Genomic DNA, 13,666 nt, shown 5'->3' with positions numbered 1-13,666 from the left:
AAAGTCTTGGTAAAATGGGGAAAGTATTGAGACAATTCACTGAAATTAGCCAGCTTACTGTCATTTATTTTCACAAATAAATGCAATCAGAAGACGAGGAATTGCAATCAAAATGGAGCTGTTGCCCTTCTGATAGGACTGTAATATTGGTCCTGATGTTGCGCCTATCGCAGTTTGCCACCGGTTCCGACCGGAAAGCGATTTGTCATTGCCCTGTTCAAGCTGGCAACCTGCACCAAGTAGTGAGTGAAATTTTCTGTCTTTGAATTATGACCACCCATCGATTTGTATATGCTGTGTGCACAGCCATTATGAACAATCGATGCGGTGTAATGTCAGGGTTTACATATGATACATTCCTGATATTCAATAGGCTATTTTGAACAATCATCAAATCTTAAGCTTTGCCATCACAACTGCATTATGTCCCACATATTTGTCCAGCAACTTTTAATGACCAACTTGATTGTCATCTAAATTTAGTCTCTAATTTTAGCATCATAATGTAATTTACATTTTCTGAAGTAGCTCAGCAAATGCGATCCGAGGTAAAGAGGGTTCATTTTAAAATATTTAAAAGTTTTAAAATGTTCAAAAGCTAGTTTCCTGAAAGTAAACTCAGCATTGACATAGTTCTGATAGTTTATGGTCTTGAAAAAAGTGCAGAACATTCTGAGAATGTCATTCAGCTGACTTTTTACGTCTAAAAAACAGGATAAGGCTAATTTAAGTTTGTGTAAAGACAAGGCAATTACATAGGCCTAAAAATATAATTTTTCCATTTGGTAATTTATTTTTTAAATTTAATGCTTTCTTGTTTGGTAATTTATTTCATTTAATACATGAATTTTTGCTGGCATTTTTTTTTTGTTTTTTTTTCAAAAGTTAGCTAAACTCTTAGTATTGTGTATTAATTTTAATACTTTGTGCATAGAAATAATGTGTTTTTTGTATTGTGGGCTAATTCCATGACTACCGTCTATTATTTTGAATGGTGTGGAAATGCAACGTTAATAAATAAACGGATGACTACCACGATTAAAGTAATCGCAAAGAGTGGTCATTCATTTGTTCTCCATGCACTTGTCGATGACAGGGGCATGATATGAGATATTTGTGTTGGCACTCCTAGAAGTGTCATGACGCAGATGTGTTTGCAGGATTGGATCTGTGCAGGTATGCCGTTAAGACCAATCCATAACAGTGCGAGTAAAGCTTCATGTACAATAAATTGTCTTTCAAGGATGTATACCATGTCGTCACGATTAACATAGATTAACAGTTGGGATAAATTCTGTCATGCGACACTACATTTTTGTGTTAATGCCAGTTTTCTCAACAAAAAGTGTTTCAAACCAGTTTTTCACAACATTTCAAGTATTGACATAGAATTTATGCACTAGAGTTAAAAGGAAAAATATGTTTATTATATAATTAAAATTATTTGAAAAAAAAATTTGTGGCTGGGATCCCTTTTGCTGCAATACAAAGCAATTTGCTAAATAAGTTTGCAGGGGAGGACCTATGGATATTACACAAGAGAATTAAATAAAATTCTGTTTTTTTTCTATACTCAGCAAAACAGCTATAGCATGCCTGATATGGAAAAAGAGTGTGAAAAACAATAAAACAAATACGAGTCACTTCTACTTGTTTACAATTAATCAACAGAAAATAAAATTTTCAGATGAACAAGGGGCTGGGGGTTATTTGCACAATGTAATTCTGTGAAAATAAAGACATGCAATCCAAATGCCCCGAGAGCATATCTGCTTGGTAATTAGTGCAAAATTAGCACCTATTACCATTAGCTTCACACAACACAAACAAAAATGAAAAGGTGTGTGTGCAGTGGAAATGTAGGGCAGGGGGTCATTTATGCAAGACAAGAGGAATGTGCGTCTCCAAAAACACACGTTTGGCAGGGAAGTTAGCTAGATTACAATGTTCTCCTGTGATAATTTCTGCATCTCCTGGTGTAAGATCACAAGGCACATAACAGAGCCAGCAGCTGTGCCTACAGGGCCTGTGGGCGCTTGGTGAGTGTGCGAGCAACACACAACATTCCAGCAAAGTTAACACAAAACCAATGGCACATCATAAAACAAGCAACCTTCACAAACACACACACTACCCTTCATGTGTCTACCTTGTCAGCGGCTGTCTGTAATTTGTTTCTGTCAGGATTCAGCCTTTAAAACGTATCAAATACAATATGGAAGATGTAATTATACTGTCGGTTTCCACATTCTCTTTTTTTCTTTCTTTCACGTGGCAGAAACCTCTTTTAAAATTGAATTTATGCAAAGATTTTGTGCCTAAGTGTGTGTATTTGTTGCTATGCTTGGGATCCATAAAACACAGCATCACTTAATGTGGGCCCAGACATAAAATTCACAGTTTAAAATGAATTGTGCATTTCTTGACAGTTGAAGTGCTGTGAGAGCCCTCCTCTGGATTTGCCTGTCTCTACATTTTTTGGCTATGCATGTGAATCATTACATGGCTCTGAATTATGAAGCAAGGCACAAAAGAGCTAAACAGCTCTGAGCTATTCTTGTTTTGATATGAGGCAAGTATCCGGGGATGCTGAGCGCACCTCCGGCTTTTATATTGATATTCTGCATCAAACAACGTTTCATTGACAATCAGTGGTGAAGCCTGGCAACGTAAGTGTGCCCATCAATTTCTTCTCAAAAAATCACTGTTTACTAAGGTGAGTCACCGTGTATTATCTAGACATCTTCAAGTGCTCAAGATGTTTGACAAACCCACAAGAATGTCTGTTTTACATCATTGGCCATCCTTTCAAAGAATAACAAGCAGGCATCTCTTCAAAGCCACCAAAAATACAATCTCAATAGTTAACATACTCTCTTTTCCCCATAGAAGAAATAAGCTAGTCTTAAGTACACACCTTTCCTTAAAAGGGGGCTCTATGTTCTTTTGACTGCTTTTTTCCCATCAACACCTTTTTGAGCAATGTACACCAACTCTATAAAACATTCTATGATTGAACAAACGTGTTGTATCTTAACTGTTAAAAAGCTTTTCTCTCTTGTCTTACATTCGCCCTTCTTTTCAGTCTACAAAGCAAAGGCTACAGAAAGAAGAAGAAGAAAAAAACAAATACTAACATATTTTTCTTGGAACCAGCAGAGCGGTCTCTTAAAACAATGAGGACAGATCTCATTGCATGGAAATGGCTCCTGTTCCCATTAGAAGAAAAAGATGGCAAACAATGTTTCTACCTCTGTTTTTTAATTAAGTCTGTCTCGGCTTCTCTCTCGGTGCTCTGTGAATACGCTGCCTGTGAAGTGATTAAAAAGAATGTGATCTGATCAAGAGAAAGGAATAATGGAGTAGGAATGCTAGGTTTGCCATAGTGCCGAGTTCTTGGGAAACTATCCGGGAGTCTTCCCCCTGATCCAACCCACCCACGCCCTTAAAAAAAAGAATTTCACTCACCCTTTCTTCCCTAAATAGTTTTCCTTTTTTTGTCTTTGGCATTTTTTGATTTTGTTTTAAATGTAGACAAACGCTAAACGTTAGCAAGCAAATGTGTGCAGTGTATTCTAGTGTAACTGGAATACGAGAGGAAAAATAAAAGGAAAAATTGGTGCAACATCTCCAAATTATATCCAATTTAAGAAAGGTCTCCCAAGTCTCTGACGGGGCTTTTCTCAACACAAATCTTTGATCAAAATGTCAGAGTGAGTTAGGGAAAGACAAAGGAGAGTCACAGCATGCAAACTGCACATATATATAATCCTAACAAAGCCATGAATGGGCCTTCACAAGTCTAATTATACTTGTTTATTTGTTGCCATGCAGAAAGAACTGATGAAAAATCAATAAAAATGGTATTATCCAAACATCAAGAGCTTCTCTGTCCTCCTAGGACATCAAGAAGCCTAATTCTTTCTTGTTTAAGTCCCAAAAAAAAAAAAAGAGAGAGAGAGAGAGAGAGAGAGAGAAAAGGGGAGCTGAAAAAAAGTGTTTTTGCATGACCCTTTTTTCACAAAGGCTTTTCCAGAGCCTGTCAATGGCCAGAGGTGTAACAGCAGAGGCAGGAGTTCTCCCCTGTGCCATAACCACATTTAAAAGGCTAATTTTCAATACACACCATATCATTACTGTCGGGTGTGGCAAATCCACATCAGCAAAACTACATCCATTTAGCTGTGGAATCTTGTTTGACAAATTACTGGAAATAACTCCACAAACACACACACACACAAAAACTGTGAAACTCACAAATCTTTAAGAGCCAAAAAAGTATCATATGACTCTAGTTTTAAACTCAGAATTCCTGGAGAGAAGTTGCTATGATTTAGCTTAAGACCCTTTAAATGGGGAGAAAAAAAAAAAGATTTTGCTATGCCACGGCCTTGACTAGGTTTATACGACTCCCTCTCCCATTTGAAAACCTTTAACAGGACAGCCAGTATCAAAGGGAAACATAATCTACATAGCTAATGTCTTTTCTCAATTCAAAGCAGAGAAGGCTGCAATTTCTCTTCGCTGGCAATCTGGAAACACTCTGGAGTTAATTACGCCTGATTCAAAATGAACCGCACAAACAAAGGCCAGTCTATGTCCAGACTATTATACTGCATTAACCAGCTTTAAGCTTCCTGCGGATCGTGCGGAGCCTCTTCCATTACCCTCCCCTACCTTCCCAGCACGGAGAGAAATGCCTGCACACCCAGGATTAATGAAAAGTACCATAAAAAGAATGTGTGATGACCTCTCCTGACATAGTGCAAACTTTCAGTCCAAGTCACCAAAAAGGGGAGAAGGTAATTAAGTTGGATAGAAAAGGTCCTCACAACAAACAATGATGCTGTTTCCCTTGGGGGGTGGGGGGGGGGTGTACCTGGGACCAAAAAAATCATTAACATTCTTTTTCAATAGTGAAAAAGAGAAGAATTGGAAAGGGGAATGTATGCTGGCAGGTTCCCCACTAGTCTTCCTCTTTAGCCTTTTTTTCACCCCACATCTGGTTTTACATCTTTTCTTTCTGGTGCCCATGTCCACATGATGGCATCATTCCTTTAACTCCACCTCTCTCATGCTGCTGATCTGCACCCAATGGGCAGCATTTCAAAGTTAACTTCACCAGGTATCTGCATTTGAACTAAGATCAGGTTGGAGAGCGTCACAGAGCGGGCATAATGAAAACAGTGCATGCCTGCCCACCTCAGACACAACAGCCATCTTTGCTGTGTATTTTGCAAAGAGAAATAAGCCAAATGCAAATAAGTGCATTATACTACAACTTTGCAAATTCCCCTGGTGTGTCTTATGGCTTAATTAGTTATGCAGATGTGTTGTTTCTCACACACTGTACTAATGACACACAAACAAATGAAAACATGCAAACATTGACATAGAAAATGAGTAAACACACACTCATGGACTCACTAGAAATGTGCAGAACAAACACAAAAAGCAAGTTTCTCAAAGGACACACTGACGAAAATTAGAGTTGTTTTCTCTGATTCACTGGTTTGATGTGTATTCATCTCGTGATCTTTCTATTGTCCGCAAAATCGTGAGTGATGAATATGTTTGCTTTCTGCTTTTCTGCAGGAGGGGGAAAGTTCGGAGCTCTTTCCCTTCGTGTGTGTGTGTGTGTGTCTCTGTGTTATTTTCCATTCTCAACAAGAAAGGAAAGAATCTAATTGTAGCTTTGCCAGTGTTAAGTAATCACCCTTTTTGTCCAGTTTTTGCTGTGCAGGATTAGAGTTAAAATAATGACTGACTAATCCTTGATTTCCCTGTGCTAAATAAATATTAATCTACTGGTCAAACATGTTCTTGTGGAGTAAAATACGTACAATATGAAAGTGCTTACCAGTTACATAAATCGTAGTTTTACAAACATCTATTCGGCACTGCAAACTTCAATACAATACAAACAAATTCAGCGAAATTAAAAGACCATGCAAGACGTAAATTCTGGAGAGGTACTAACATATACATGCTTCAAATGAACCAATCACATGCTTTTTTTTCTACACTTTTCTTCCCAATTTTGGAATGCCCAAATCCCAATACACTCCCAATAAGTCCTCGTGGTGGCGTAGTGGCTCGCCTCAATCTGGGTGGCAGAGAATGAATCTCAGTTGCCTCCGAGTCCGAGACGTCAATCCATGTATTTTATCACGTCGCTTGTTGAGCGCGTTACAGCAGAGACATAGCGTGTGTGAAGGTTTCACGCTATTCTCCGTGACATCCACGCACAACTCACCACACACCCCACCGAGAATGATAACCACATTATAGCGACCGCGAGGAGGTTACCTACCCCTTGTGACTCTACAGTCCCTAGCAACCAGGTCAATTTGGCTGCTTAGGACACCTGGAATCACTCAGCACGTCCTGGATTCGAACTTGTGACTCCAGGGGTGGAAGTCGGCATCTTTACTCGCTGAGCTACCCCCCCACCCCCCCAATGCTTTGTTTGTTTGCTTGCTTGCTTGCTTACAATGTTTGTAAACAATGCATGAATGAACATAGCCTATTTAGTCAAGATGGGACCATATGAATTCACTGTTTAACAAATTACCTAAAAATATACCCTGTTAAGCCTGTTGGACAGGTGTTATATTTTTAAGCTTCCTCTCTTAACTAACTTTAACATAATGAATATTTTGACACTCAACTGTGTAGGCCAGGAGCAGTAAACAGATGACATTTCCAACATGGGCATGTTTTTTGTTTGCAGATCTTGACCTTTCAGTGCTGTCATTTCTTTCCTGAGAAACAATAAAAGTTTAAAGTTCAAGCTGCTCAGTAAAGACGATGGATTCAGCTTCCCGGTCCTGTAATTATCTAGTATTATAAACATAATCACAGGCCAGGTATCCCTGCATACATTCCAGTGCCATTAGCTATGTGCTAACCTAAGCGTTCTTCATGCAGGAATTTCACAAAACATGTCAAACAAACTATTAAAGCATGAATTACTGCTAACTAATTTTCTCCCATGCAGAACTAATGCCCTTATATGGCAGTACCAGAGACCTCTGCTTCAGATATACCTAATTTCTGGAGCCAGAGAATTACTAATTAACTTAAGGTTTGAGTCTCTATTTAATTAGAGAGCTCTCCAAATGAACTTTAGACCAAAGGCATTTGCTTTTTAAACAAACTCTGTTCTGACAGCTGTTGCGAGTTTACCCCACTCTGACCACAAAAACATTTGTTTTCAGTGCCATCATGGGGTCATTATTTCTATAAGAAAGGAACCAGAGTATTCTGCTTGAAAAGTGTATACTTTAATTGGATTTCACTCCAAACAAACAACTGTCAGATGTAATTAGAACGAGTCGAAATTAGGGCTGCAATATTCCATTATCAAATAAACGAAATGTCACGCAAACTACCAATTCAATTTTCAAAGTTAATTTCAACGAATCTGGCAATCTGGCAGCGCTCCCTGCAATCACCAGACAAAATGATTCACATACTAAAATAAATAATCCTTTTTTTAACTCATTAAAAAAATCATTAATTTTATTGCATGGTATAAGAGAGCCAAAAATGATTTCTTTCTAAGATGAAAAAGGCAAGAGACCAAAAAGTATCTGTTAGCAGGACTATTGAAAAGAAACATTAAAAGAGTATGTGGTTATTGCCACTTGTGCCGTTTCAAAGCCTAAATTTTGGCCCGGCTATAACATTATCAGTTCACTGCAGTTGGGAAGGCCACATTGTGTTATGCTTTTCAGATTGCATAGGCTTAAAAAAGACACTGGGGTATTTTAAGGTCAATGACAACCTAGAAGAGAAAACAAGCTCGGGATCAGCATAACTGCCAACTAATTAAAGCAAAGAAAACACATTATACCTACAGCTCTGAATGGTAAAAGTCAGGGGAAAGAATGATTTGTTTTGCTATCAAATGCCATGCAGTTATAAGCATAAAGCTGTGGTATGGGAGTGTTTTGAAATGCAAAGCCCAGATGCACGTGCATGAAATGGCACATATACATATGTTTCAACAAACCTGGCATTAAATGGAAAATAATCTTTGCTTTTTCAAAATAATCTTTAAGCCTGTCTCTCCATCCTTCGTCAGATTTAACAGCTCTCCATTGCACCGATTACATGCATCACTTGGTCTTTGCAAAGGCCTCTGATTTGATTTTATATGAAAAAGCCAAAGTACCTCAATTGTCCTTAATGTTGGGTTTTTTTTTCATATTGTTTCCACTGGTCTTTTTTATTATGCTCTCACTACTTTTTTTATTGTCCATAATTAAAATTGTTAAGGGTATGGCAAGCTGGGCACCCTATTGTCTCCGTAAAACTAAAATACATTTTCTAAAGAGGACAGGGTGAGGCAGAATTTAATTTTTTTCAAAAGCAAAAAATTCTGGCTGAACAACAGTTATCTCTTGTCTTATTCACTTTTATTTTCTAAGTTCAATGCAATACCTTGTTGTTTTAATTTCATGGCCACGATTCATTGGCGCGAGTTCTGTGGGCCACAAATTGAATCTCTTCTTCTACACGTCATTAAGACTTAAGAGAAGAAGTCCCACACCAGAACCTTGAGCACCCACAAAAAACCAGCCTTCAGTCCCAGCCGCTCATCTGCACTGATGGAAAGTCTGACCCCCTTTAAAGCAAATAATTAAAGATGATTCCAATGAAGATGCCAGACCAGAGCGAGACAGGATATGAGAAGTCTAGAATTAACCAAATACCTCTCTGGGGACTGTTGCAGCTTTGCTCAGCCTCTAGACTAACACAAACAGTGGGTCAGTGTCATGTCTGGAAAACTGCTACTTTCTTCACATAGACAGACACACACACACACACACAGGTGGAACAGCCATGTTAATATCCCCATCACAGGATCAGATGAGTGCATGAATATTCATGAGGGCAGGCTCTCATTTATCTGTTTACATAAGGCACTACCGGTCATACATATTCATTTATGGTCTCATCCCTCTCTTGACGACTAATAATGGGCTTGTTATCCAGCTGAGATTGGCAACGAGAGTGTAAATTATTTATCTGAGTGTACATCTGTCTGAATGGAGCATCTACAGTATAGGGTTTTATGTCAATCACAAAGGGGGAGAAACAGGAAGAAAATGCCATTGTTGAGGTTGACCTTTGCTTGCTCTTAAGAGAAGAGAAGGTATAACTGCACTTGGACTGTAACATCCATGAAGCAAGGCAATTCACAAGAGCTGGCACTTCTTAAACCCTACCTTTTCTAATCTTGGTATGATGCTTTGTCAGGGAGGAAGTAACCCTGGTACTTTAAGCAACTGTTACTTCAGCGATGCTGTAATGTATAGGGAAACAACTCTTCACGGTATGAAAATTTCAGCTTCCTGGAGGTTTAAAAGACAGACTTAATGTCAAGTGCGTATCGTAAATGAAAATATTTTTCCTCAAAACTCCAGTAAAAGATTAATTTTACATGCCCATTGCATGTAAACACACAGACATGGCTAAAAAATATTACTTAACAGGGACCCTACGATCTTTAGCAGCATGGTGACTACACATGTACCCAAAAATATCACAACACAAGTTTTGCTTGGATCGCAGTCTGCTTCATTAAAACACAACCGGCATACTCGCTGACCCAAGAGCGGGCATACAATTCTGCCAGATTAAATGAACACAGCTGCGTTTGCATAAGCATGATGTCCTGCTCCTTTTCTTCATCCTGAATTGTTGGTTAAAAAAAGAAATTCTCTGATATTTTGTACACAACACCAGACTAAGGTTTTAACACATGCAGTCCATCCTGTTGATTTCCAAACATCACTGTGTTTTTATGCATAAAGGTTGCTTTAGTTGGATTTCCATTTTCTTTCTTTTTTTGCCCTTTTTAATATCCTGTAGAGAAGGCGTCACAAAACCAAAGAAGGCCTGAGAATAAGAAGGGGGAAAATCCCCTTCTCCGATGAGACGCAAGCTGACAGTAAAAGTAATGTAATCCTGACTGGCAGAGGACCAAGAGCAACAAAAACATTTAGATAATCACGCACAAAAATGAAAGTTCTCAATGAGGACAAAAATTACATTTCCTCACAATAACAAGTACTTCCCATAACAACCCTTACGATTGTTTGAAATGTCCGTGTCCTCATCAGTCATGTGTTCTCACACACCAGGGGAATCATGTGTAACTTGGGTCCTTACAAAGGAAGAGATTTTTTTAACTACATCCAAGCTGGGGAGTGAAGGGAGCACATCTCAAAGGGCCGGTGGGGGTGGACAGGGGGTGTAAGGGACAATCCACTGCATACAAGTTTCACATGGCAACCGGGCTCACATCAACATCTGGTTGAGCTTGTCAGTACACGCCTGATCCAACCAGACACTAAAGCATGACTTGTCTGACTGGGAGACCTTTTTGAAATGCACAGAAGTGAACCGTCATCCAGGCTGTATCCTTTTCTTTAGCGACTGACTTAAAAATAGTGACATTGCCACCTTTCACAATTGACTCAAAGCTACACTTATTTTTCACCCTTGGAACCGTTAGAAAAAGACACAGAAAAGAAAAGAATAATAATTGTTTTGTTTATGATAACCTGAGAGCACTTATCCCAGCTACAATTCAGTTTCCTTAAACATATGGATATGAAAGGATAGTTATAGTCTCAAAAGGTAAGTAGAAGATGATCAAGGCCTTATTGAATGCAACAAAACACAGGAAAATGTCTATCATTGCAGCTCGTGTTGTGATGTCAGTAACGCATTTAGTGCACAAGTTATATTGGCAACTTGCCCCAAAACAAAAACTAAAAAGAGTCCAAAATATACATATATATATATATATATATATATATATATATATATATATATATATATATATATATATATACACTGTATATATAAAATCAAAACCTTTTTCTGTTTAAATTGTGAGAAAAAAGCATCCCATATTAGCAGAATTCACTCCCTAGCTCTCCTATTGTGCCTGAATGCCGCTGAATAAAGCATAGGGGCTGAAATTTATCATTTGAGAGAGAGAGACCATTATCATACATATTACTTCACATGATGACAAAATCTGCAGGCATCTTGGGAGGCTTCAGGAATATGAACCCTGTGCCTGTTGTCTCAAGTCCTCGACAAACATCTTTGGGGACAACCAGGCCTAGAAATAAAGGGAGAGAAGGCACCGTTTCCATCTCGCTTTCATCTAAGTCACTCAGTCAACCATTCAGTGCCTCATTCAAAGCCACTGTGCATTATGCAAAAAAATGCTAATCCTTTTCCAATGCTTTTTACACTTGTACAAACCCTGCATTCCCTTTCCTGAAAAGCAATTATATCAGTTTACATTTCTGTCAAAAAACAGGATTACTTCAGGAGAACTAGCACTGCACAAGGCTTTCCCCGTCTATAGCTGAAGGAAACTAGAGATTATCTGAGACAGTATTCTTTTTTTTCCTCTTCTGCTTTCCTCAAAAAAAAAAAAGTGGAGAGGCTATAAGAATGTGATTTAATTAGCCAAAGGGAAAAGAATAGATCTTTAGTTGCTGTGGAAACTCTTCTGTGACCTGACCTTCTCATTGCTAAAAGCCTGAAAAGAAAAAGCCTCAGTCTGGTCTATTAATCAGAAACAAATTATGAAAGAATGTTGTCAGTCTGAATAATGCTGTCTATTCTGCGGTAAAATCAGCATCAGCCTTTGCTTTCCTTTTTATTGTCTTTCCGCATGTTTGACAGCACGACATGACGAACGAGATCAGGAAGACCTCGGTTTTGCATATGCAAATTCCCACATAAGGGAAACGTGTCTAAACAAGTGTTATTGTGAGGCAGATTAAGCAAATCGGCATGCTTTTTTCAGTATTAGGGGGCCACTACCAAAGTCAGGGCCATTAGTCAGCACAATTAAACCCATCTCCATGGCTACTAATGAAATTTTGCCATGGTACGACTTAAATTAGATAGCTGGTTATGCGCTTCCACCATCCGACTCAAATCCATTATTTGCCCCAGGAACAATGAACCGTTTGTGCTCGGCTGATGTCTACCAGCTGAACAAACCTCTGAGTTAACAATTTGCATATGTTAATAAAATTAAGTCCTAATTACATGAAACTTGTACATATTTAAATGCACTTTCCCTTGGTACGGTGGAGCTTGAACCCCATCTAAGCGTTTAACCCTTCAAAAAGCCTCTAAGCAGGGGGAGGCTCTTGCTGCCTCAGAAATGCCTCAGGGCTGACACAAAAAGGCCCCCCTTAATACATTAAGCCAGCTCCTGACTTCTCAGCTTTCCACCCACTGCTCTACGGACCAGGGCCAGTACTGCATCCTCCGAACCAAATTCAATTGGGACCACAACAAAAGTCCTACAGTTCCCCTTAGTACAATGTGACAATTTTCTCAATGCTGCAATCATGAGGAGTACACTCAAACACATGCACGGGAGGTTATTAAACACTTAATGTGCTTGGGAAACCACAGCAAGCACTAGCAACTTGGAGCATAATAATCTGTTTCACAACATGCTAGCAGGCATTGACTTTTTGTGTTAAAATGAATCATTCTTTTGGTAAGATTCAAACAACAAACCTTAAACAAGAAAATTATTATTTTATTTTTTAAAGATTGACAATATCACACCCCAACAAACCTTGAGCTTTTGAAATCGTAATAGACAGGGATTCTTAAAGGAAATCATACAGTCGCAGACAGATTAAAAAGGCCTTTGTCCTGCACCATTTACATTATTTTATTCTGTGCAGGCGATATTAAATTGGTCCATTCAAAGGTTTAAGATGAAACCAAATGGAAAAAAATTTCTTTCACATATGAAATTCATGCCACTCTACAAAGCGTAGTCCAGATGGTGTGAGACGAATAAAAGAACAAACACCTAATGATAGACAGAAAAAAGCATGGAGGACTATGATAATGTCAGGGTTAAAGAAAACAGAAAAACTATCACTGCTCCTTTTCAGTTTTGCTGACCAACAATACATTTCCATGACTGCAACGTAATAACAAGCCATGCTCCCGTGGATTGAAGCTCTTGGTGCTCTAAATGGTTTATATCGCCACATTCTAAAATAGAAACTGTATTTCCTTGTCTGCCCCTGAACAAGGCCTTTCAGGAATAAGACGTTCTAATGCAGTCTTTTGAGGGGAAACTGAGCAGTGATGGTTGTCTTTTGATTTTTAATGATGGACGCTGTCAAAATATGTGTGTATGTGTGTGTGCATGCATATGCCTGTGTGTCTGTGCATGTGTGTATGCAAACATCGGATTACCAATGTGTGTGTGAGTGTATGTGTATTTGAACGGGGCTTCTCTTTTACAACTATTAATACTGGGATAACCACGTATTAGCATTCAACCAAACACGCAGTCATCTCTCAGCCTTTTAGCCAAATTGGGTGCCTTAATGTCACAAAGCAATGGCAGTCAACCCCTGCGGATTGCCATAGAAGTTTCAGTAGTGATCAGCAAAATGCTGTTATAGGCTTGTAGCTAGCCACTCCACAGAGGCGGATTTTAAATCATCCAGCCTCTACTATTAGACTTGAGACTTATTGAGGTAGAAACCATAAAAAATGAAGAAGGGAAATTTAATCCCTGAAATATTGATTTGCACATTAATATCATAAAGGCAGTGGGCAATTTGGCTTCATGGAAATGACA

General features: G+C 38.7%; 1 protein-coding gene across 1 annotated transcript in view; it reads right to left on the bottom strand.

Moving 5' to 3' along the window:
• Nucleotides 1-13,666, bottom strand: part of zfhx4 (zinc finger homeobox 4) — a 90,977-nt gene that overhangs the window by 64,841 nt on the left and 12,470 nt on the right. The window lies entirely within an intron of this gene.

This window comes from Xyrauchen texanus, chromosome 41 (assembly GCF_025860055.1).
Source record: "Xyrauchen texanus isolate HMW12.3.18 chromosome 41, RBS_HiC_50CHRs, whole genome shotgun sequence".
Taxonomy (NCBI): Eukaryota; Metazoa; Chordata; class Actinopteri; order Cypriniformes; family Catostomidae; genus Xyrauchen; species Xyrauchen texanus.
Note: the sequence above shows the minus strand (reverse complement) of the source record. Positions and strands in the feature narration are given on the sequence as shown.